The sequence below is a fragment of the Pleurodeles waltl genome, chromosome 11, assembly GCF_031143425.1.
Source record: "Pleurodeles waltl isolate 20211129_DDA chromosome 11, aPleWal1.hap1.20221129, whole genome shotgun sequence".
NCBI lineage: Eukaryota > Metazoa > Chordata > Amphibia > Caudata > Salamandridae > Pleurodeles > Pleurodeles waltl.
This window is the reverse complement of record NC_090450.1, coordinates 727,625,935-727,647,998: the sequence shown is the minus strand read 5'-3', so window position 1 is coordinate 727,647,998 and position 22,064 is coordinate 727,625,935. Positions and strand designations below refer to the sequence as shown.

The window sequence follows — 22,064 nt, the reverse complement described above, 5'->3', positions numbered from 1 at the left end:
GCCAAACCTGTCGCCTTGATACTATGGATGTGCCCATAGCCCTTGCCACAGAGTCAGAGGTGTCCAACCCAGACTGGATCACCTGGGTCGCCGCCCCCTGAGCATCCGCTAGCAAATGCAACACCTCTTGTGGCAAGTTTGGATGACCTTTTGCTTCCTCCATAAGGGAATGAATATAACGTTCCAAAATGCAGGTTGCATTGGTCGACTTCAAGGCCATACTGCATGACGAAAAGGCCTTCTTTGCAGCGTGGTCCATTTTCTTTGACTCCCTGTCCGTAGGGGTCCCGGGGAACGAACCAGGGGATGACCGGGAAGAGCAGGAAGCCTGAACAACCAAACTCTCCGGAGTTGGATGTTTGGAGAGGAAGAATGGGTCACCTGGAGCCACACGATAGCGCCTTGCTACCGCCCTGTTGACAGCTGTAGAAGTCACAGGTTTCCTCCAAATGTCCTTTATGGGGTCCAGGAGAGCCTCATTGAAGGGCAAGAGAGGCTCCGCCGCCACCGAGGCTGGATGCAGCACTTCCGTCAAAAGGTACCTTTTCACTTCAGCAGCCGGAAGAGCTAAAATGTCTGCAGCCTTCCTTATTACTGCATGAAAAGATGCAGCCTCTTCGGTATACTCCCCAGGGGAAGCCAAATCCCATTCAAGGGAAGAATCAATAACACTTGCAGTGTCCAGACCCTGAAAATCACCCAAAGGCTCCAAGATTTTGCCTTCCTCCAGATGTTGCCTGCTATAATCCTCTTCCTCCAGGAGGTGCAAAGCTAGATGTCTGGACCGGAGTCTGGACTCGAGACCTGGCGTCGATAAGGCGTCGGCCGGTGCCGAAGATCTTCGCCGGCACCGTTCTTCGGATCCATCCGACGCCAGACCCTCCGGTGCCACAGGCACCTTGACAGTAGACTGGATCTGTGGCGAATCCATCGGCGCCGGAGTCGCAGACGTTGTAGGCGTCACTGGTCTCCTTGGCGACGCCAAGGGCATCTGCACCACAGGGGCTTCAGATGGCAAAAATGACATGAAGGGCGTCGGCTTGTAAGGAGCCGGAGCACCCAAATGAAAAGCTAAAGGGCCCAACGGATCCGCATGCCCTACACCAGGCGCAATGGTGGAAAAGATATTGAACATGGCATTTAAAAATGTTGCAGGATCCGTACCCGGCGACGGGAAAGCTGGGTATGTTTGTGGTGTCGGCACTGGCATACAAGCCGATGATGGGCCAGGCAACTCCTGCTACGGAGAAGCCACCGGCTCTTGAAGAGGCTCGACTTCAAACACCGACAAAGGTGAAGTCAGAGTCGTAGGAGGCGGAGGAGTGACGGTCGGGCTAATCTCCCACATCGGACGGCGCCGAGCTGATGGAGATGCAGATCTGAGCCTGGACGACCTCTACTCGATCGGCGCCGGGAGTTGTGACAGCACCGAGAGTCTCCATGACGACGATGAGTACTCGAAGATTTCGAAGAGGACTCTCTCCGATGCCGCCTTTCCTTCCTCTTCTTGGAACGGGCCAGGAATAATTTAGCCTCTCTTTCCTTAAGCGACTTAGGGTTCATGCGCTGGCAGGAACCGCATCACTCGACCTCATAGTCGGAATTAAGGCAGAAGATACAATTTTCATGGGGGTCAGTGACCGACATCCAACACTGGTTACAAGGGTTAAAACCAGATTTTCTTGGCTGCGACATTGTAACTACAGATGCGCAACTGTAGCTCCCTGTTAGCCTTGAAGAAAAAACTTTATTCGAAGGCACAGAAAAAAGGGAGCTGACGTCTGCACATCGATGAGGGCTTCTTACTGCCTAGATGATGTCATACGGCGTCGCGTGGAGTCGGGCTATTGTGATGTCATCGTCGACGTGCAGAGCTAGAAGAAATTTTTGTTGAAGCTGGCACGAGGGGGGAATTCTTTAGGTGAGGAATCCACAGGTAGGTGTATCCATCAGAAAGACACCACACTCACCAATGTCACACACTAAGATCCCAGTTGTGTAGTGGAACAAACAAAACATTTTAATTAGTGAACCTAATAACAAACTAACATAACTGTCCGTAAGGCGCTGCACATGTCCACCCTTAATGAGGACACATTAACTGCATGTGCCTCATGAGTCCTGCAGTGTTTGTGCCTAACTCCTCCTCCTGGTTCGCCCAGCATGGCTCATCCCAGGTGGGTCAGCAGACCCCTGACGTGCACTGCCACTCCGCAGTACACGTGTGTCTGTGGCAGATACACTGCTGATAGTGGACCCCCTCCTCACTGTCCGGAGGGGTCTCACCCGTGCCCCTTGCCACCTGCCTGGCCTCCAACATGTCCACAGTGTGGTTAATACGGCCCAGTCCCCGCGCCACATCCCCTGCAAAGTGGCCCAGTTCCACCTGCAGACTCACGGTTCGTCTTGACAGGCCTGTGGTGTTCATGGCAAGATGGACAATGGACGCTGCCATGCGGTCAAATCTTTGAACTAGTTGGCGCTCACGGCGCCTTGCGCTTTGTCTCTCAGCCACCAGTTCCGGCACCAGTTGGCGGATTGATTGTGTAAGGTCACTGACATTGTCATTCAGTCTTGTGAACTGTGTGTTCACATCAGCCGGGCCATGTGTGAAATTGTGTTCCATTTTCTGCATTGCACCTGTGATAATCCTCAATTGCCTTGTTTGCAGGTGCTGACCAGAAAGGAGGGATGCCTCAACTGCAGACCTGGATGCCTCCCCTATATCCCCCTTGGCCACCGCCTGGACTTGAACTCTGCGTCTGCGACGCGGTGGTGCTTCTGGCTCTTGCTGTCTCACAGTGTGGCTGGGACCAGGTGTCGTGTCTCCTTCCTCCATGTCCTGTACTTCATCTGGAGGGGACTGTGGTGGTGTCGTGCTGGGCCCTTTAATGTCTGCTGCAGCCTCCTGCACTGCCTGTGGCCTGCTGTCTTCACCCTGGATGGTGTGGCTGGTGGGGGTGTCTTGTGGGAGACCTGTGGGACATAGGGAACACACTGTCAGTCTATAACATCTGTTGTATGCCTCATAATAAACATTTGCCTATATGCTGCCTACTGTACTACATTGCCCATAATGCACCATTCTGGTGGTTGCTAGTCTGGAATGGAGCTAGTCTGGTTGTGCATGCTGCTGTGTACTGGGTGAGTGTGGATATAGCATTTATAGGTGTACATACATGTTTCATGGTACTCACTTTTGGATGTCTCTTGCGCTGACGTGTCCAATGCTCCCATTCCTGACACAGCCTAAGACTCCAGTGTCTGCTCCACCAATTCCTCCATGGCTGTGGGTGGTGGGATGGTGGATGGATCTCCTCCTGTGCCTCTCATCTCCCTGAGGCGCTCTGCCACCCTCTTCTTTGTCCTGGAGCGCAGGTCGTACCACCTTTTTTTTATTTCATCAATGCTTCGGTGGCTCACCCCAATGGCATTGATCCTCTCTTGGATTTGCTGCCAGATCCTCTTCTCAGTGTCTGGGACACTCAGGGCTGCCTTGCCAAAAAGCTGGTCATGGTGCTGGCAGCATTCTTCTGTCAGCACCTCAAGTTCTTTCTCTGAGAATTTTAATTTCCTCTTCCTCCCTGCACTGCCTGTGTCTTCCATGGTAGCAGCTGTTCCTCTCTCCAGGTAGTTGCACAGCAATTAGAAAAGGGTGTGGTCCTCCCTCCTCCCAGGTGTATTTGATTACTTCCCGGCTCTGATGTCATCAGCAAGAGACAGGAAGTGTTTTTACAACTGTTTTGCTGCACCTGCATGCAATTTGCGGCCAAGTCGCAATTTGCGACACCCGACTCGCAAATTGCGAGTTCGCTTTTAGCGAGGTCGCAAAAAGCGACCTTGCTAACAGCGGACTCGCAATCTGCGGTGCGACATCATTTGCGAGTCGCAAATTGATGTCGCTTTTTTTTCTTGGCTCCCATTTTGCGTGTCGGAAATTGTGAGTCGCTATGACTCGCAATTTCCGACTCGCAAAAATTTTCCTTCCTACATCTGGCCCTAAGTAACTTTGCACCTAACCTTCACTAAGTGAGGGTTAGACATGGCTGTGAAATAACGTGGACGTTATTTCACTCAGGCTGCAGTGGCAGTCCTGTGTAAGAATTGTCTGAGCTCCTTATGGGTGGCAAAAGAAATGATGCAGCCCATATGGATCTCCTGGAACCCAAATACCCTGGGTACCTAGGTACCAAATAATAGGGAATTATAAGTGTGTTGCAGTGTGCCAATCAGAATTGTTAAAATTAGTCACTAGCCCGCAGTGACAATTACAAAAGCAGAGAAAGCATAAACACTGGGGTTCTCGTTAGCAGAGCCGCAGTGATACAGTTAGGCACCACACAGGGAACACATATAGGCCACAAACCTATGAGCACTGGGGTCCTGGCTAGCAGGATCCCAGTGACACATATCAAACATACTGACAACATAGGGTTTTCACTATGAGAACTGGGCCCTGGCTAGCAGGATCCCAGTGAGACAGTAAAAACACCCTGACATATACTCACAAACAGGCCAAAAGTGGGGGTAACAAGGCTAGAAAGAGGCTACCTTCCTACGACCCTTTTTTTCAACAATAGATGGGGTCCACTCCATTTTTCCTGGAGTGCTCTTGGGGCCACAAGCTCCAATACCCACACCTTCTGTCCTGGGTGGTAACGAGTCAGGACAGCCTTCTGGTCATGCCATTGCTTTTGCAGCTCCTGGCTGGCCTGAAGGTTTTTACTGGCCTTTTTAATATACTCAGCCATTCTTGATCTTAGGCCGAGTACATAGTCCACAATGTCCTGTTTAGGAGCTTTTAAAAGTTGTTCCCAACCCTCCTTAACAAGATACAAGGGGACCTCTCACAGGGTGCCAAAAGAGGAGTTCAAAGGGGCTGAAGCCCACTCCTTTTTGGGGTACCTCCGTGTAAGCAAAAAGGAGGCAAGATAACAGGACATACCATCTCCTTCTGAGTTTTTCAGGGAGGCCCATTATCATACCTTTGTGAGTTTAATTAAACCTCTCAACCAGACCATTTGTTTGTGGATGGTAAGGAGTTGTGAACTTGTTAGTTATACCACATTCCTTCCACATTGCTTTGAGGTATGCAGACATGAAGTTACTACCTCTGTCTGAGACCGCTTCCTTAGGGAAATCCACTCTGGAAAAGATTCCCAGGAGTGCCTTTGCCACTGCAGCAGCTGTAGTGGTCCTTAAGGGAATAGCTTCAGGATACCTAGTGGCATGGTCTACTACCACTAACATAAATCTATTGTCTGAAGCTGTTGGAGGGTCAAGGGGGCCAACTATGTCAACCCCTACCCTTTCAAAGGGCACTCCAACCACTGGAAGTGGAATTAAGGGGGTCTTTGGTGTGCCACCAGTCTTGCCACTGGTTTGGCAGGTCACACAAGAGCGACAAAACTATTTGGTGTCCTCTGACATATGAGGCCAGTAAAACAGGGGAACAAGCCTGTCCCATGTTTTTGTCTGGCCGAAATGCCCAGCCAAAGGAATGTCATGTGCCAAGGTAGGAAGAAACACTCTGTACTGCAAGGGAATGGCCAATCTCCTGGCAGTTCCAGGTTCAGGGTCCCTTGACTCAGTATACAAGAGGTTGTTTCCCCAATATACCTTATGGCTATCACTGACATCCCCATTCTGCTGCTTGACAGCTTGCTGTCTTAAATCCTCTAGTGTGGGACATGTCTGCTGTGCCACACTCAGCTCTTCCCTAGCAGGCCCCCCTGTACCCAAAAGCTCAGCAGTGTCTGCTGCCAGCTCCTCTGGTGTAGGGTCTGCACAGGGAGAGGATTCCTTTTCCTCAAAAGTGGAATCTTCTGGAGAGGGAGGGATAGTGGCAAGGATTTACCCTTCCTATCCCTAGCTTTTGGGAGCACTTGGTCCATTGTTCCAGGATCCAAGTTTCCCTGTCCTTTTTGCTTTTTGGCCTGAACCCTTGTCAAAGCAAAAATATGCCCAGGAATGCCCAGCACTGCTGCATGAGCCTCCAACTCCACTTCAGCCCAAGCGGATGTCTCCAATCATTGCCTAGTAAGCAATCTACAGGTAATTCAGTAGCTACCACAACTTTCTTTGGACCAGTAAACCACCCCCCCCCCCAGTTGAGATTCACAACAGCCATGTGGTGGCTAAGTGTGTTATTATGAGCATCGGTCACTTGGTACTGGTCACCAAGTAGGTGTTGATCAGGGTGAACCAGTTTCTCTATCACCATAGGTACACTGGCTCCTGTGTCCCTGTAGGCCTCAACCTCAACACTGTTGATTAGGGGTAGTTGCTTGTACTTGCCCATATTAAGGGGGCAAGCAACCAAGGTGGCAAAGTCAATGCCACCATCAGAGACTAAAACAGCCTCTGTGGTCCCCCTAACAAGACCAACCCCAACTACACTGCCAATAGTGAGCCCAGCTACACCCTTGGATTGGCTATTTGTAGTAGACTCCCCACCACCACTGCTATTACTAGAGGCACTAGAGGTTGCAATTGGGGTTGTGGTGGTTGGTCTGGGACACACTGGAGGAGCTCTGGGCACCTCCCCTGGGAGGTACTGGTCAGGGGAGTGGTCACTCCCCTTCCCTTTGTCCAGTTTCGCGCCAGAGCAGGGCTGGGGGATCCCTGAACCGGTGTAGACCGGCTTATGCAGAGATGGGCAACATCTGTGCCCACGAAGGCATTTCTAGAGGCTGGGGGAGGCTACTCCTTCCCAGCCGTTCACACCTACTTCTAAAGGGAGAGGGTGTAACATTCTCTCTCAGAAGAAATCCTTTGTTCTGCCTTCCTGGGACCAGGCTGCACAGCCCCCGGGGGGCAGAAACCTGTCTGAGGGGTTGGCAGCAGCAGCAGCTGCAGTGGAAACCTCAGAAAGGCAGTTTGGCAGTACCTGGGCTCTTTGCTAGAGACCCGGGGATGCATGAAATTGGTATTGGGGTGACAATTCCATGATCCTAGGCATGTTACATGGCCATGTTCGGAGTTACTATGGTGAAGCTACATATAGGTATTGACCTATATGTAGTACATGCGTGTAATGGTGTCCCCGCACTCACAAAGTTCGGGGGATTTTGCCCTGAACAATGTGGGGGCACCTTGGCTAGTGCCAGGGTGCCCACACACTAAGTAACTTTGCACCTAACCTTCACCAAGTGAGGGTTAGCCATATAGGTGACTTATAAGTTACTTATGTGCAGTGTAAAATGGCTGTGAAATAACGTGGACGTTATTTCACTCAGGCTGCAGTAGTAGTCCTGTGTAAGAATTGCCTGAGCCCCCTATGGGTGGCAAAAGAAATGCTGCAGCCCATAGGGATCTCCTGGAACCCCAATACCCCGGGTACCTGGGTACCATATACAAGGTAATTATAAGGGTGTTCCAGTGTGCCAATGAGAATTGGTAAAATTACTCACTAGCCTGTAGTGACAATTTTAAAAGCAGAGAGGGTATAAACACTGAGATTCTGGTTAGCAGAGCCTCAGTGATACAGTTAGGCACCACACAGCGAACACTTATGTTATGTTAGGCCACAAACTTATGAGCACTGGGGTCCTGGCTAGGAGGATCCCAGTGACACCTATAAAACACACTGACAACATAGGGTTTTCACTATGAGCACTGGGCCCTGGCAAGCAGGATCCCAGTGAGACAGTAAAAACTTCCTGACATATACTCACAAACATGCCAAAAGTGGGGGTAACAAGGCTAGAAAGAGGCTACCTTCCTACAGGTGGTTTGCCCACTGCTTGCTCCTGGGGAGTGGAAAGCCACAGTCTCTCAAGTGGGTGGTTTGCCCACTGCTTGCTCCTGGGGCGGTCAAAGCCGCAGTCTCTCAAGTCGGTGACATGTTCCACTGGTTCTGGAGGGGCTTTGTACCCAGAGTGCTTCATCATGCCAAGGACTGTGTTAGTGGATGCCTTTATCCACTGGTTCTGGAGGGGGCTTTGTGCCCAAAGTGCTTCATCCCGCCAAGGACTGTGTTAGTGGATGCTTCTCTCCCCTGGTTCTGGAGGGGGCTTTGTGCCCTGAGTGCTTCATCCTGCCAAGAACTGTGTTAGTGGATGCTTTTCTCCACTGGTTCCAGAGGGGGCTTTGTGCCGAGAGTGCTTCATCCTGCCAAGGACTGTGTTAGTGGATGCTTTTCTCCACTGGTTCTGGAGGGGGCTTGTGCCCAGTGATGCTGCTCCTGGGGTGTGGCATGTTGACTTCGTCTCACTGTGTGTCACAGTACCCGGAACAGGTAGCATTATACTCCATGGAGGCAGACCCACACTCCATCCTGCGGCGACTTAGGCTGCCAATTGCTGGTTCGTGTCAGTGCTGGAGGAGTTGTCTCAAGTAGCGTGTCCAGGGTCCAGGGTCCAGGACATCACCTGCAGACTCTGACGGCTGCACACTGGGGATGGGGCAGACGTCGGACAGAGTGGCATCAGCTGTGCCCGTGGCGGTGCTGATGGTGGTGCAGGCGGCGGTGGCTGCGGCGGAGATGCTGCCAGTGCTGGCAGTGGTGCAAGTGACTGTTGTGGTGGATGGAGACACCATACCGTCTCCGGCAGCCTCGGTTGGCTGATCCTTGGGGAGGATGCTGCAGACTGACGTTGTGGCAGCGGCATTGCAGGTAACCGTCAGAGCGGCAGTGGTGACTGGGGTGCATGTGGCTGCCATCCCTGATGAGTTGGTGGTCTCCAGCCCCTCACCAGGTGACATTGTGGCCAGAGGTGATGTGCCCTTTGGCTTGTGGCCCTTCCCCATCTTGACAGTCGCTGCAGGGACCTTGGCACTGTCCACTCTGTGTTTGTGCGGGGCCTTGCTGGGTGGGTGGTGTGACTGTCCCCTGCTTGAAGCCGGTCCCTTTTTGAGCTTTGCAGGTGGCGGAATAGGGTGGTCCTTCTTTTCCATCTGTGGCACACTGGCAGCTCTAGCGGGTGCCCCCTTTCACTGTACTGGAGTAGCAGGGACCACAGCGGATACAGATTTGGTGGCTGAGGTGCTAGGCTGGGATCTAGACATCCTGGCCCTAGGAGTAGGACGGGGGGGAGGTGTAGGGAAGAGCTCCAGGTTAGCTAGGTAAAAAAAACATTGACACACTGGGACAAGCATGACACACCTCAAAGTCTCCATCTTTTTCACTTCAAATGTACCATTCACAGGAAATTGTATTTTTTTTTATTGTCAGCAGTAATTCTATTCTTTAAGCCACGAGTACCTGAGCATATCTGAGTTATGGACCGTCTGACTGGAGAACTGACCAGCAACAGCTTACCGTTAGAGTGAGCATATCTATCCTCAAATACGGAATAAACTCAGGATTAATTCTCATATGCAACTAGACTAATACAGATTTCATAGGTTTTAAAGTATTGCAAGGCGCGGTGCCAACACCTTTATTCAGCAGGCAACCTTGTAATATTATCTGGAGTATAAATTATATCTTCATAAATCTGTAATCTTCATACATTAATCCAAAAACCTTTAAACTTAGATTACATAAAATCTAAATTACCTCTTCATCAAAAGGACAATTTATACAGCTGTAGCAATTTTTGCAACACATTACAGTGTGAAACAGATTCTGACTAATGCGCAAAACAGAACCTCATTGACATAGTGCTATATGGCATGTGCAAAAACAAATCATTTCAGTCTGAATCACATGTTGCACTACAACACACTCTGAGCAAGACAACTCATCATTCCCCGTTAATACTTCAACTCAGGACAACACCAACATATACACCAGCATTATACCAAAAGATTCTATGATTCTCAAAATTCTAACAATGGATGGGGTCAAAAATTATCACTAATTATACAAGTTAATTAATTATACAAAAAAATATGCAAATGAATTTGCAGAATTGTCCAAATTACTCTACAAACATTCTGTCAATGCTTTTAATTAATAAATCAAAAGGGTTGAAATGCAGGACGGGGGCTGAGTTAGTCTCATAAGATGGTGGCCCTTGTGCATATAAAAGAAACCTCTGCAGGACAAAATTCAAAGCCAAACCCGTAAATGTTTAATCAAATTTAAGAATCATTAGAGAAGGCAAAACATAGGTAGTTAGTCAAATTCAAATCAGCATAAATAATGGATTAAATAAATAAACTTATGAGAAGATTCACATATGGGCTAGCTCCAAAGTAGATAAATAACAAAAACCAATGTATAGTTCAGCAGAGGAATAACACAGAATCTGCTGAGTTCAAAAGTTAAGGAACGTCTAAGCATGAATAACTAGACAGGTCAGTGCAAAGTCTTCAGAGATCAGAAAGCAAAATAGATATGAATATAAATCAAGAGACAGGCCAACGTGGAGCCTCCCATAGAGAAAATAAGCAAAAAGACTGAATCAAAGGGCAGACTAGCACAGAGCCTGCTCTTATGTAAGTAAGCAAAATGTCTATGTATAGAATGACTGACATGAGTCTGGCTTTGTAGGAATAAGCAAAAAGTCTGGCACATCTCCCAAAAGGGTACATTTTATTGGTTTCAAGCAGTGAAAGTCGTACACTCGACATTGTGAAATATTACATAATAGGGTTGTTCCAATAAAGATATATACACATAAACCCAATGGATTCCAAAAGAAAATATGATACATTAAATAAGAAACATTTAGTAACACTTACTTTCAAGCATAATTATAATAAGGTGTATGCAGAAAAAGAAAGAAATAACATGACGTGTACAACAACTAAAAACAATAAACAGTATGACTGCTTAGAACATCCTAGGGTAAATAGCCTGAATTTGTTACGAATACGGGAACATTATACTTGTGGCTTCTTCTTGACCAACACAAACTAATACATTCCAGCTCGACAAGTGAACAGCAATGTGAAATGTATTCTATTTTGCTTTTTTCTGAAAAGAGAAACAGAGAAACATACATGTAGAATTCTTGTTTATGTAATTAAAAGCACAATTATTTCTGTCACCTTAAAATAAATATGAATGCTGGCTGACACTGGCCTAATCATGTCAACTGAAACCTAGTTGTGCTTATTGAAACACATTTAAGTGAAGCATTACTTTCTATTAATTAAACACGCTCTTTAGGCTCAACACAGTCAAGCTTTGACTACAAGTAGTGGGGAACTTTCAGATCACAGCACAAACTTGAGATGTACAGGAATCACAATCCCAAATACTACAGTAGTTATTAAACCCTGCAGTTTTCAAGTGACTTATTTTTCCAGAAAAAAAGGCACTACTAGTGGCAATAAAATGAAAAAACATGAAGAAATCAGTACAGTATGCACTGATTCCACAAGTTACACTTTATTTCGACCTGAAAAACTCAAGGCCTGATTTAGAATTTGGCGGATGGGGTTACTCCATCATAAATGTGACGGATATCCCATCTTCCATACTACCATCCCATTATAGCCTATGGAGATAGTAATACAGAGGACGGGATATATGTCACGTTTGTGGCCATCAGAATTTCTGGGTGCTGTAAATACCACCCCCATTCTGCAGCACTGGTAATTGATGTCTAAAGTTGTTTGCTGGCAGAGACATTCTCTCACAGCCTCTGTTCCTTTCTCAGTGTGAAATCCTATTTTTTAATTTCATTAATGGCTTGCTTGACATTTTTCTTGTCACACAGACTGTTGTCTGAGAGTTTATTCCCTTAGCTGACTGAGATTTCTCTGCTAAATTCCTAGCCATCCGTTCATATTTTACTACTCCAAACTTGTATCCAAATATGGCTTCTCAAAAAACTCGTGCATTTTAGCTCAGCCTCTAGTTCAAAGTTTTTTAGTGGTGAGAAGCTGAAGATGGCAGGGCTTCATTATCAGGACTCTGTCACCTACATAGTTTGTTCTAGAGCTCATATTCCACATTCCTTAAAGAAACCAGCACTTATGCTGTAACCTAACCAAGCAGGTAGTGAAGTGCCATTACTATGGAGAAAGAGGATGTAACAAATGTAGGAGCTGTAAAGTGATTTACAGCGAGTAAACAGTACAGACATACCTTCATGAATGATAATTCTGTGATATATACGGAAACATTCTGCACTGGAAAATCCAAAAGATGCAAAGCACAAGGTCAGGCCGAACAGCACCTTCTGAAAAATATTGGAGAAAAAAGAAACAAACAGTTCACACGAACAGTTACAGCACTGAATGTGAATTGCTGCAACACCGGCCTTACATTACTCAAACAGGCCAGATGCAGCATAGGCAGCAAGTAAATGGTTTTGGTCAAAAATCAATGTGGCACATGCTACAGCAGTAGAACCTGATCACAGATACAAAACAGGTGCATTAGTATAATCTTCCACTGCTGAAGTTGGGTAAAGAGGGCCTTTTGGGCAACAACTGCATTTAGTAAAAGTGGTTGAAAATTACGTACCAACGTTTAACAAATACACTGTTATTTTGCAGACCTACCTATATACTGATAGATTAGCTTGCAAAATACCGAATCACAAAGGGGTACATTTCAAACTACCTCATAAATATTAATAAGTAAGGGACGGAAATGGCGATCCACTATTACTCATTATTACTCACTACCATCACAGAGATCGGGCTGAGCAGACCACCATGCCTGTGAACATCTTTAAATATAGTAATCATTGTTTTATTTAATGCAGTCCATCTAGCTTAAAGAAAATCAGGATTGTGAAGACCATTTTCCTTAAAGGATAAGTGATATGTTTAAGAAAAAATAAAGAAAAGTTTCACAAACCTTTCTAGGGGTAAGCAGTGGTCAAACATACTCTTAAAAAATGTTTTTCTCGTCATTCACAAAAGAGAAGGGGTCCCTTTTGCAAATGGGTTAACACTTCCTTTGAGGTATTGGTAACCTGTCAATAGTTCGCAATTGCAGTAGCAGACCATTAAGGCATACCTTAAGGAATTCAAAATTGCAATAAGCATGTGTTTTTATGTAGCACATGCTATAGCAGATTTCCGCTTTCTTCCCAGCACCATAACTAGCAAGGGTTCCGATTAGTCAACTTAGTGTTATTCAGTTTTGGAGTCTCCGAAGGATCAAAGGCTGAGGTGCCATTTCTTTGATTCAAACGCATATCTTGCATGTTGTACATCGATATCTGCAAAAGGCAATTTATCAGCACAACACCACACATGTGCTCAGTCACATTCATGGATATAATGTTCACTGACCACAATCATCAACTGAGCATGCTTTAGTTAGAACTGTGTAAAAATGCAACATTTTTGTTTCGTTTGTGCTTAACTTAGTTTTCAGAGAGCACTTTGTGTTATGAAAAGCCCTTCAACACTAAGATAATAAAAAACACCACTAGGACACACGTAATTTCATAAGCACATTACGTTTTTGAGAAAGGGAAAAACCCTTCCCACAGAGATTGGTCGTCATAATATCTTTTATTTGCCTTGTCATACCCCGAGGGAAATGTAATGGCCGCTTTTATCAATGCCTTACAAGCTTCATATTGTTTCCTTGATTCTAGCATGAAGCTTAAATCGTGAATGTTTATCATGCAAGGAAAGCGGTGTGGCAGAGACGTCATTCTGCCAAGAGAAACACAGAAACAACAAGCATTAGCGTAGTCAATAGGTCTGGCAGCATTGCTTAATTTGTTAAAAATAATAATAATAGGTGACTGGGCCCTGGTTAGCAGGCCACTGCAGCTTTCCCCACCCAATGCCAGCACCGCCAATGACAGAACCAACCCAACTGCTAACCATCACACCTTACAAAGGGAAAATATAGACTATTCCAGGCCCCCAAATAAGAATGACTGGGGTTGCAGGTGTTATCACTTTTTAACGTATATTGAATTAATAAAGTGTTGTTGTGTTCATCTCTAATTTAGCCAAACAGCGCCATCATGTGGCAGACTGCCATAAGTGCCGGTGTTGAGAACTAAGTGCGGGTGCAGAACTCGGAAACCCCACCACCCCAAATTTAAAATATACAAAATATATATTTTTTAAACATGAACTGAAAGCAGAGATTGGCCCACCAGCCTTGGCGCTTAACCGAACCACTTTATTTAGCAGATGTGCACAAGCAAAGTGCCCTCTACACGTATGAAGGAATGGTTAAGGTGGGAGGACACTGCAAACATCATGTATGCCCTGAAAAAGACAGAATATAAGCCCCAGTTCATAAACAAATGCTATTTGTTATATTGTCTTTGGAAAACGTGAGGCTGGCAAGACTCCAAAACCGGTGTGTGTGGCCACAACTAAAATTGAAGGTTTGCTTAGCAATCCTGTTAGAGAGTAAGATTCCAGAAACCTGCATAAGATAGTCCCCCCTCACAAAGAGGGGGATGACATTAACAAGTGGTTTGCTGCACTCGAGAGGGACTGTATGGTACAGTTGGTCCCTCAGAGGCAGTGGGCTACTATCTTGTGGCTATCTTTCACTGGTAAGGGTAGGGATAGGCTCCTTACCGTCAGAGAAAGTGAAGCTAATAACTACAAAGTTTTGAAGGATGCACTCTTGGATGGATTTGGCTTAACCACTGAACAATACAGAATTAAGTTCAGAGACACCAGAAAAGAGTCCTCCCAAGACTGGACAGACTTTGTAGACTGTTCAGTGAAGGCCTTGGAGGGTTGGTTGCATGGCAGTAAGGTGACTGACTATGAAAGCCTGTATTATCTGATCCTGAGGGAGCAGATTCTTAACCCTTGTGGGTCTGATTTGTTGCACCAGTACTTGGTAGACTCATATCTGACCTCTCCCCAAGAATTGGGAAAGAAGGCAGACAAATGGGTCAGAACAAGAGTGAACAGAAAAGTTCATACAAGGGGTGACAAGGATGGCAAGAAGAAAGATGGTGAGAAATCTCAGGATAAGCATGGGGATAAGGGTAAAACTAAAGATCCTTCTTCAAATCCTAAACACTCCTCGGGGTGGGGATAAATCAACTTCTTCTTCACAACCCACACACATTAAAAAGCCTTGGTGCTACGTGTGTAAAAAATAAAGGCCATAGGCCAGGGGATAAGTCCTGCCCAGGTAACTCCCTTGAGCCTACCACCACTAATACATCAAACTCTAGTGCCCCTACCAGTAGTGGTAATAGTGGTGGGACTGCTGGCAACAGTCAAAATAAGGGTGTAGTTGGGTTCACTTTTGGGTCCATCATAGAAACTAGGGTAGTCAGTCCCAAGACAGTTTCTGTCACACCTGGTGGCATTGGCCTTGCCACACTGGCTGCTTGTCCCCTTACAATGGATAAGTACAGGCAGACAGTTTCCATAAATGGTGTTGAGGCCCAGGCCTACAGGGACACAGGTGCCAGTATCACTTTGGTGACTGAAAACCTAGTGTCTCCTGCACAACACATCATTGGACAGCAATACAAGATTATTGATGTCCATAACTCCACTAAGTTCCTTCCCTTAGCTATAATTCAGATTAGTTGGGGTGGAGTTACTGGCCCTAAGCAGGTGGCAGTATCACCTAGCTTACCTGTAGACTGTCTCTTAGGTAATGACCTAAAGGCCTTAGGTTGGGCTGAGTTAGCGTTTAATACCCAGGCAGCCATGCTGGGTATCCCTGAGGAATTGCTTCCTCTCATTTCAGCTGAAATGAAAAAGCAAAGGAGAGAAAAAGGCCTGAAAACTCAGGATCCTTCTCCAACAACAGGTAAAGAGGGCATCAAAGTATTCCCTACACACCCTGCCATTCAGGATACCATTCCTGTGGTGGGAGAAACCTCTCCTGGGGTGGCACCTGTACCAAGGGACCCATCAGCTAGCACAGCTGTACTCCCTGAGGTAGAAGTACCTCTCTGTGGGATAACTAATATTGGTGAGAAAATGTGCACCATTTTAGTTAACATGGAGTATCCGTCCAACCCTCCCAGGGAAACTTTAGTGCAGCAACCCTGCACTGGCTCACAACACTTAGGACAGCAGCCCTGCCCTAGTGTGGAGCTCATAGGATAGCACCCCTGCCCTGCTCCAACTCAAGAGAAACAGCATCCCTGTTCTCCCTTACAGCCATATGGACAAAGGTTTTGCCCAGCTATGGCTTTATTGAGACAGCATCCCTGCCTGGCATTCTCATCACTTGATATAGGTCCAGTGGACAATTCCCACTGCTCTAAACTTAAACATACTAATAAGAACTCTGAGAATATAACTTCACATTGTTGGTTAGCTAAAAAACTTCAAACAGGGTGGTTTACATCCCCACAGGGAAGTAACCATATAGTGGATGATAAAGGGAGTAACTAATCTATTGCAGAGCTACTCTCCAATTAACACCACTTAGACAATAAAGACTCAACTGACCAAGGTTAGCCTTATTGTCCTTCGTTTGGGGGGGGGAAGGGGTTGTGTAGGAAGGTAGCCTCTTTCTAGCCTTGTTACCCCCACTTTTGGGGTGTTTGTGAGTATATGTCAGGGTGTTTTTACTGTCTCACTGGGATCATGCTAGCCAGGGCCCAGTGCTCATAGTGAAAACCCTATGTTGTCAGTATGTTTAATATGTGTCACTGGGATCCTGCTAGCCAGGACCCCAGTGCTCATAATGTATGCCCTGTATGTGTTCCCTGTGTGGTGCCTAACTGTATCACTGAGGCTCTGCTAACCAGAACCTCAGTGTTTATGCTCTCTCTGGTTTTAAAATTGTCACTGCAGGCTAGTGACTAATTTTACCAATTCTGATTGGCACACTGGAACACCCTTATAATTCCCTTGTATATGGTACCTAGGTACGCAGGGTATTGGGATTCCATGAGATCCCTATGGGCTGCAGCATTTCTTTTGCCACCCATACGGAGCTCAGACAATTCTTACACAGGACTGCCATGGCAGCCTGAGTGAAATAATGTCCACGTTACTTCACAGCCATTTTAACCTGCACTTAAGTAACTTATAAGTCACCTATATGTCTAACCCTCACTTACTGAAGGTCAGGTGCAAAGTTACTTAGTGTGAGGGCACCCTGGCACTATCCAAGGTGCCCCCACATCGTTCAGGGCAATTTCCCCGGACGTTGTGAGTGCAGGGACACCATTACACATGTGCACTACATATAGGTCAATACCTATATGTAGCGTCACAATGGTAACTCCGAACATAGCCATGTAACATGTCTAGAATCATGGAATTGTCACCCCAATACCATTCTGGTATTGGGGGGACAATTCCATGCATCCCTGGGCCTCTAGCATAGAACCCGGGTACTGCCAAAGTAGCTCTCTGACAGGTTTCTGCCCTCCTGGGGTCTGGGCAGCCCAGTCCCAGGAAGGCAGAATAAAGAATTTCCTCTGAGAGAGGGTGTTACACCCTCTCCCTTTGGAAATAGGTGTGAAGGGCTGGAGAGGAGAGGCCTCTCCAGCCTCTGGAAATGCTTTGAAGGGCACAGATGGTGCCCTCCTTGCTTAAGCCAGTCTACACCGGATAAGGGATCCCCCCCAGCCCTGCTCTGGCGCGAAACTGGACAAAGGAAAGGGGAGTGACCAATCCCCTGACCAGCATCTCCCAGGGGAGGTGCCCAGAGCTCCTCCAGTGTGTCCCAGACTTCTGCCATCTTGGATGCAGAGGTGTGAGGGCACAATGGACAGCTCTGAGTGGCCAGTGCCAGCAGGTGACGTCGGAGACCCCTCCTGATAGGTGCTTACCTTTCTCTGTAGCCAATCCTCCTCTGTGGGCTATTTAGGGTCTCTTCTGTGGGCATCTCACAAGATAACGAATGCAGGAGCTCACCAGAGTTCCTCTGCACTTCCCTCTTCGTCTTCTGCCAAGGATCAACCACTGACTGATCCAGGATGCCTGCATAACCGCAACAAAGTAGCAAGAAGACTACCAGCAACATTGTAGTGCCTCATCCTGCCGGCTTTCTCGAATGTTTCCTGGTGGTGCATGCTTTGAGGGCTGTCTGCCTTCACCTTGCACTGGAAGCCAAGAAGAAATCTCCTGTGGGTCGACGGAATCTTCCCCCTGCTAACGCAGGCACCAAAACTTCTGCATCACCGGTCCTCTGGGTCCCCTCTCATCCTGACAAGAGTGGTCCCCGGAACACAGGAGCTGGGTCCAAGTGTCTTTGACAGTCTAGTGGCCCTTCTGTCCAAATTTGGTGGAGGTAATCCTTGCCTCCCCAGGCCAGGCAGTAATCCTGTGTACTGAGTGAATTGCAGCTGCTCGGGCTTCTGTGCACTTTTACAAGACTTCCTTTGTGCACAGCCTAGCCCAGGTCCCCAGCACTCCGTCCTGCATTGCCCAACTCGCTGAGTTGGACTCCGACTTTGTGGGACCCTCTTTTGTTGCTCTGAGTCGACCGTCGTCCTCAGATCTTCTAAGTGCCTGTTCAGGTGCTTCTGCGGGTGCTGCCTGCTTCTGCGTGGGCTCACTGCGTTGCTGAGCACCCCCTCTGTCTCCTCCTGCAAGGGGCGACCTCCTGGTCCTTCCTGGGCCCTACCAGCACCCAAAATCCTCAACCGCGACTCTTGCAGCTAGCAAGGCTTGTTTGTGGTCTTTCTGCGTGGAAACAAGTCTGTATCCTCCAGTTCCTGGCACCTTCCGTTGTTGCAGAATCTTCGGCTTTTTCCACCCGGAGGCAGGCCTTTTGCACCTTCATCCGGGGTTTAGTGAGCTCCTGCCCCCCCGGACACTTGCGTGACTCTTGGACTTGGTCCCCTTCCTTTACAGGTCCTCAAGTCCAGGAATCCATCTTCAGTGTTTTGCAGTCAGTTGTTGTCCTTGCAGAATCCCCTATCTCGACTTTACTGTCTTTCTGGGGTAGTAGGGTAACTTTACTGCTACTTTTCAGGGTCTTGTGGTGGGGTATCTTGGACACCCTTAGTGTTTTCTTACACTCCCAGCAACCCTCTATACATTACACTAGGCCTGGGGTCCATTCGTGGTTCGCATTCCACTTTTGGAGTATATGGTTTGTGTTGCCCCTAGGCCTATTTCTCCCTATTGCATTCTATTGTGTTCTACATTGTTTGCACTACTTTTCTAGCTGTTACTTACCTGATTTTGGTTTGTGTGTGTATATTTTGTGTATATTACTTACCTCCTAAGGGAGTATATCCTCTGAGATACTTTTGGCATATTGTCACTAAAATAAAGTACCTTTATTTTTAGTAACTCTGTGTATTGTGTTTCTTATGATATAGTGCTAAGTGATATAAGTGGTATAGTAGGAACTTTGCATGTCTCCTAGTTCAGCCTAAGCTGCTCGGCTATAGCTTCCTCTATTAGCCTAAGCTGCTAGAACACCTCGAATCTACTAATAAGGGATAACTGGACCTGGCACAAGGTGTAAGTACCTCTAGGTACCCACTATAAGCCAGGCCAGCCTCCTACAATAAGTGAAGGAGATGGCATGGATGATATACACAAATGAGGTGGCCAATATATTTGCAGAAGCAACAACAAACTGAGGGGGTTATTACAACTTTGGAGGAGGTGTTAATCCGTCCCAAAAGTGACGGTAAAGTGACGGATATACCACCAGCCGTATTACGAGTCCATTATATCCTATGGAACTCGTAATACGGCTGGTGGTATAGCTGTCACTTTACCGCCACTTTTGGGACGGATTAACACCTCCTCCAAAGTTGTAATAACCCCCTGAGTGTCTAAACACAGCAACTGCTCTCAAACGCTATCACTAAGGGATGCAAAAAACTGAACAAACTTAAAAATATAAAGAGCTGGCTAAAAAGGGACACCAATTTATATTCAGTCGAAAACTGTCAAAAGTTACACTGGGAGCCAGTCACAAAACAAACAGCAGATAAATTAAAGCAACAAAATAGGAGGGACTTTATGTAGCAGACTCTGTGCAGTTTACATGTATAAGGAGAGCAAATCTAGCAACGTGGAAATAGGTAGGTTGTGGGAGGAGCTTGGCTTGCAAAATAAAGCTGTGGTAATCCTAGAGATTTATAGTTTTCAAAATGTTAAGTCAGGTAATTTCTGAGATGACACTTGTCAAACTGCGAAGGGTTCAAACACAAGCATCTGGACTCATATTTGGCCTACGAATAAACAAATTGCAGCTACCCTCAGGTAGACCCACTGGATCTTTGTAAAATAAATAATTGAATAGACTACGTTGCAAGACAAGTTCCATAATCCACATGTTACTTCAGTCATGCCCCAGGCTACCAACATTTTTTTATCCTTCCATCTTTCAACACAAGATCTGCCTCTCTGAACCTACTAGCCACCTACTTACACCTTGACATTTTGACAGGACACCTAACAAGACGGGTAGTTCAATGGAATAGGCAAACATCTTCAAGAGACTTGTCCGAGTGGTACGTTTTGGCCACAGAACTAGGAGACTTTGCAAATAACCATGGTTTCAGCACTTAACGCAAAAAACATGGAAATAAAGACTGTATTACAAATATAGATAGACAGGACCAAGAACAGTGACACATTTGCATGTGAGTAGTAGTTTCTTGACCATGCCACCAGAATCTGTGTAACCCCAAATGTGAACCAGGAGGTATGGTTTCTAATCTCAACCTTCCTATATAGCCAAACAAAGTGCTCTTTGGCAAGTACTTTTAATCTTATTCTTTTGCTCCCTCTTTTGTGTCAAGAATGGACACCTTTATAACAATCTAAAAGCGTGTAGTACATGCGTGTGGATATAAAAACAAATGACTGAATATTACCTTAGGGCTTCAATAGTGCTCAGTCTCATTGTCTAATCACCAAAATATGCAATAGAGCGATTACGTTAAAGTCTTTGGAGCATGCAGTAAGATATTGCATTCTTGGGTCTCCTACTTTTCGAAAATGTTTGATCTTGTACTAATCATACTCTCCCTGTGCCTCAATTCCCTAATCTGACAATATGTGTGCACTTTGAATGAGGCTTAATGAAAGAAATAAACATCAAACACATAGGGGGTCATTCCAACCCTGGCGGTCATGGACCGCCAGGGCCGGGGACGGAGGAAGCACCGCCAACAGGCTGGCGGTGCTTCAGGAGCAATTCTGACCGCGGCAGTAAAGCCGCGGCCAGAAAAGGGAAACCGGCGGTTTCCCTCCGGTTTTCCCCTGCCCCAGGGAATCCTCCACAGCGGCGCTGCAAGCAACGCCGCCATGGGGATTCCGACCCCCTTCTCGCCATCCTGTTTCTGGCGGTTTTCACCGCCAGAAACAGGATGGCGGGAATGGGTGTGGTGGGGCCCCTGGGCACTGCAGGGGCCCCCTAACAGGGTCCCATTAAGATTTTCAGTGTCTGCAAAGCAGACACTGAAAATCTCGACGGGTGCCACTGCACCCGTCGCACACCAGCAACTCCGCCGGCTCCATTCGGAGCCGGCTTCATCGTTGCTGGGGCTTTCCCGCTGGGCGGGCGGGCGGCCTTTTGGCGGTCGCCCGCCCGCCCAGCGGGAAAGTCAAAATGACCGCCGCGGTCATTTGACCGCGGTGCGGTCTTTTGGCGGTCTCCACCCGGTGGGCAGCGCCCGCCGGAGTCGGAATAACCCCCATAATCCCATGACATACAATAGCAAGGTTTTCGTTCACACATTGAAGACCTTTAAATCTAGTTGCCCACATTAAGTATTAACATCTCTAAAGATGACCATGTCTCTGAAGGTGCATTAAGCAACAGCTCTTCCCTCACAGTCTTGCAATAAAGAAAAACTATCCACCTCTGAGGATCGTTTTTTACAGACCATAGGGGGTTAAAAAAACTGAGACTGGTGTACCATGCTAGGACACTCAAATGTTCTTAATGGGCCTTTCATATGTTTGCCCTGAGAACAGCAAAGTTTGTGACATTGGGTGTTCCACGCCTGTTGACTACGGGCACTAGGGCAGTCCAACATAAAGGGGGACAAACCCACAGTCACCACTCTAAGAAGTTTTGGCCATGGCTGGATCACCATCCTGAGCCTTGCAGCCCTGGACCATGACTGTGACCCCCCAAGGCAAAAAAAACCTCTCCTGACCCCTGCAGCGCTGAATCAGGGACGCAGCTAGACCCAAAGTTTGGAGGGACTTATCAATTCAAATTGGGGAGGTAGCGTCAAATTCAAAGTCTGACTCAAAATTACTTGTTCGTGATGCCTTCTCTGTTGTGGTGCATAACAAGAGGAGTAATTTTTCTGACA

The 22,064-nt window shown here is 47.0% G+C and overlaps 1 long non-coding RNA gene across 1 annotated transcript in view; it reads right to left on the bottom strand.

Annotated features, from left to right (window-relative positions):
* Nucleotides 1–10,659: 10,659 nt before the first annotated feature.
* Nucleotides 10,660–22,064, bottom strand: part of LOC138266675 (uncharacterized) — a 112,150-nt gene continuing 100,745 nt past the window's right edge. Inside the window, exons 2-3 of the long non-coding RNA XR_011199611.1 lie at nt 11,987–12,080; nt 10,660–10,867 (exon numbers count right to left, since the gene is read on the bottom strand). This is a non-coding gene — a long non-coding RNA (uncharacterized lncRNA). The remainder of the gene's footprint in view (nt 10,868–11,986; nt 12,081–22,064) is intronic.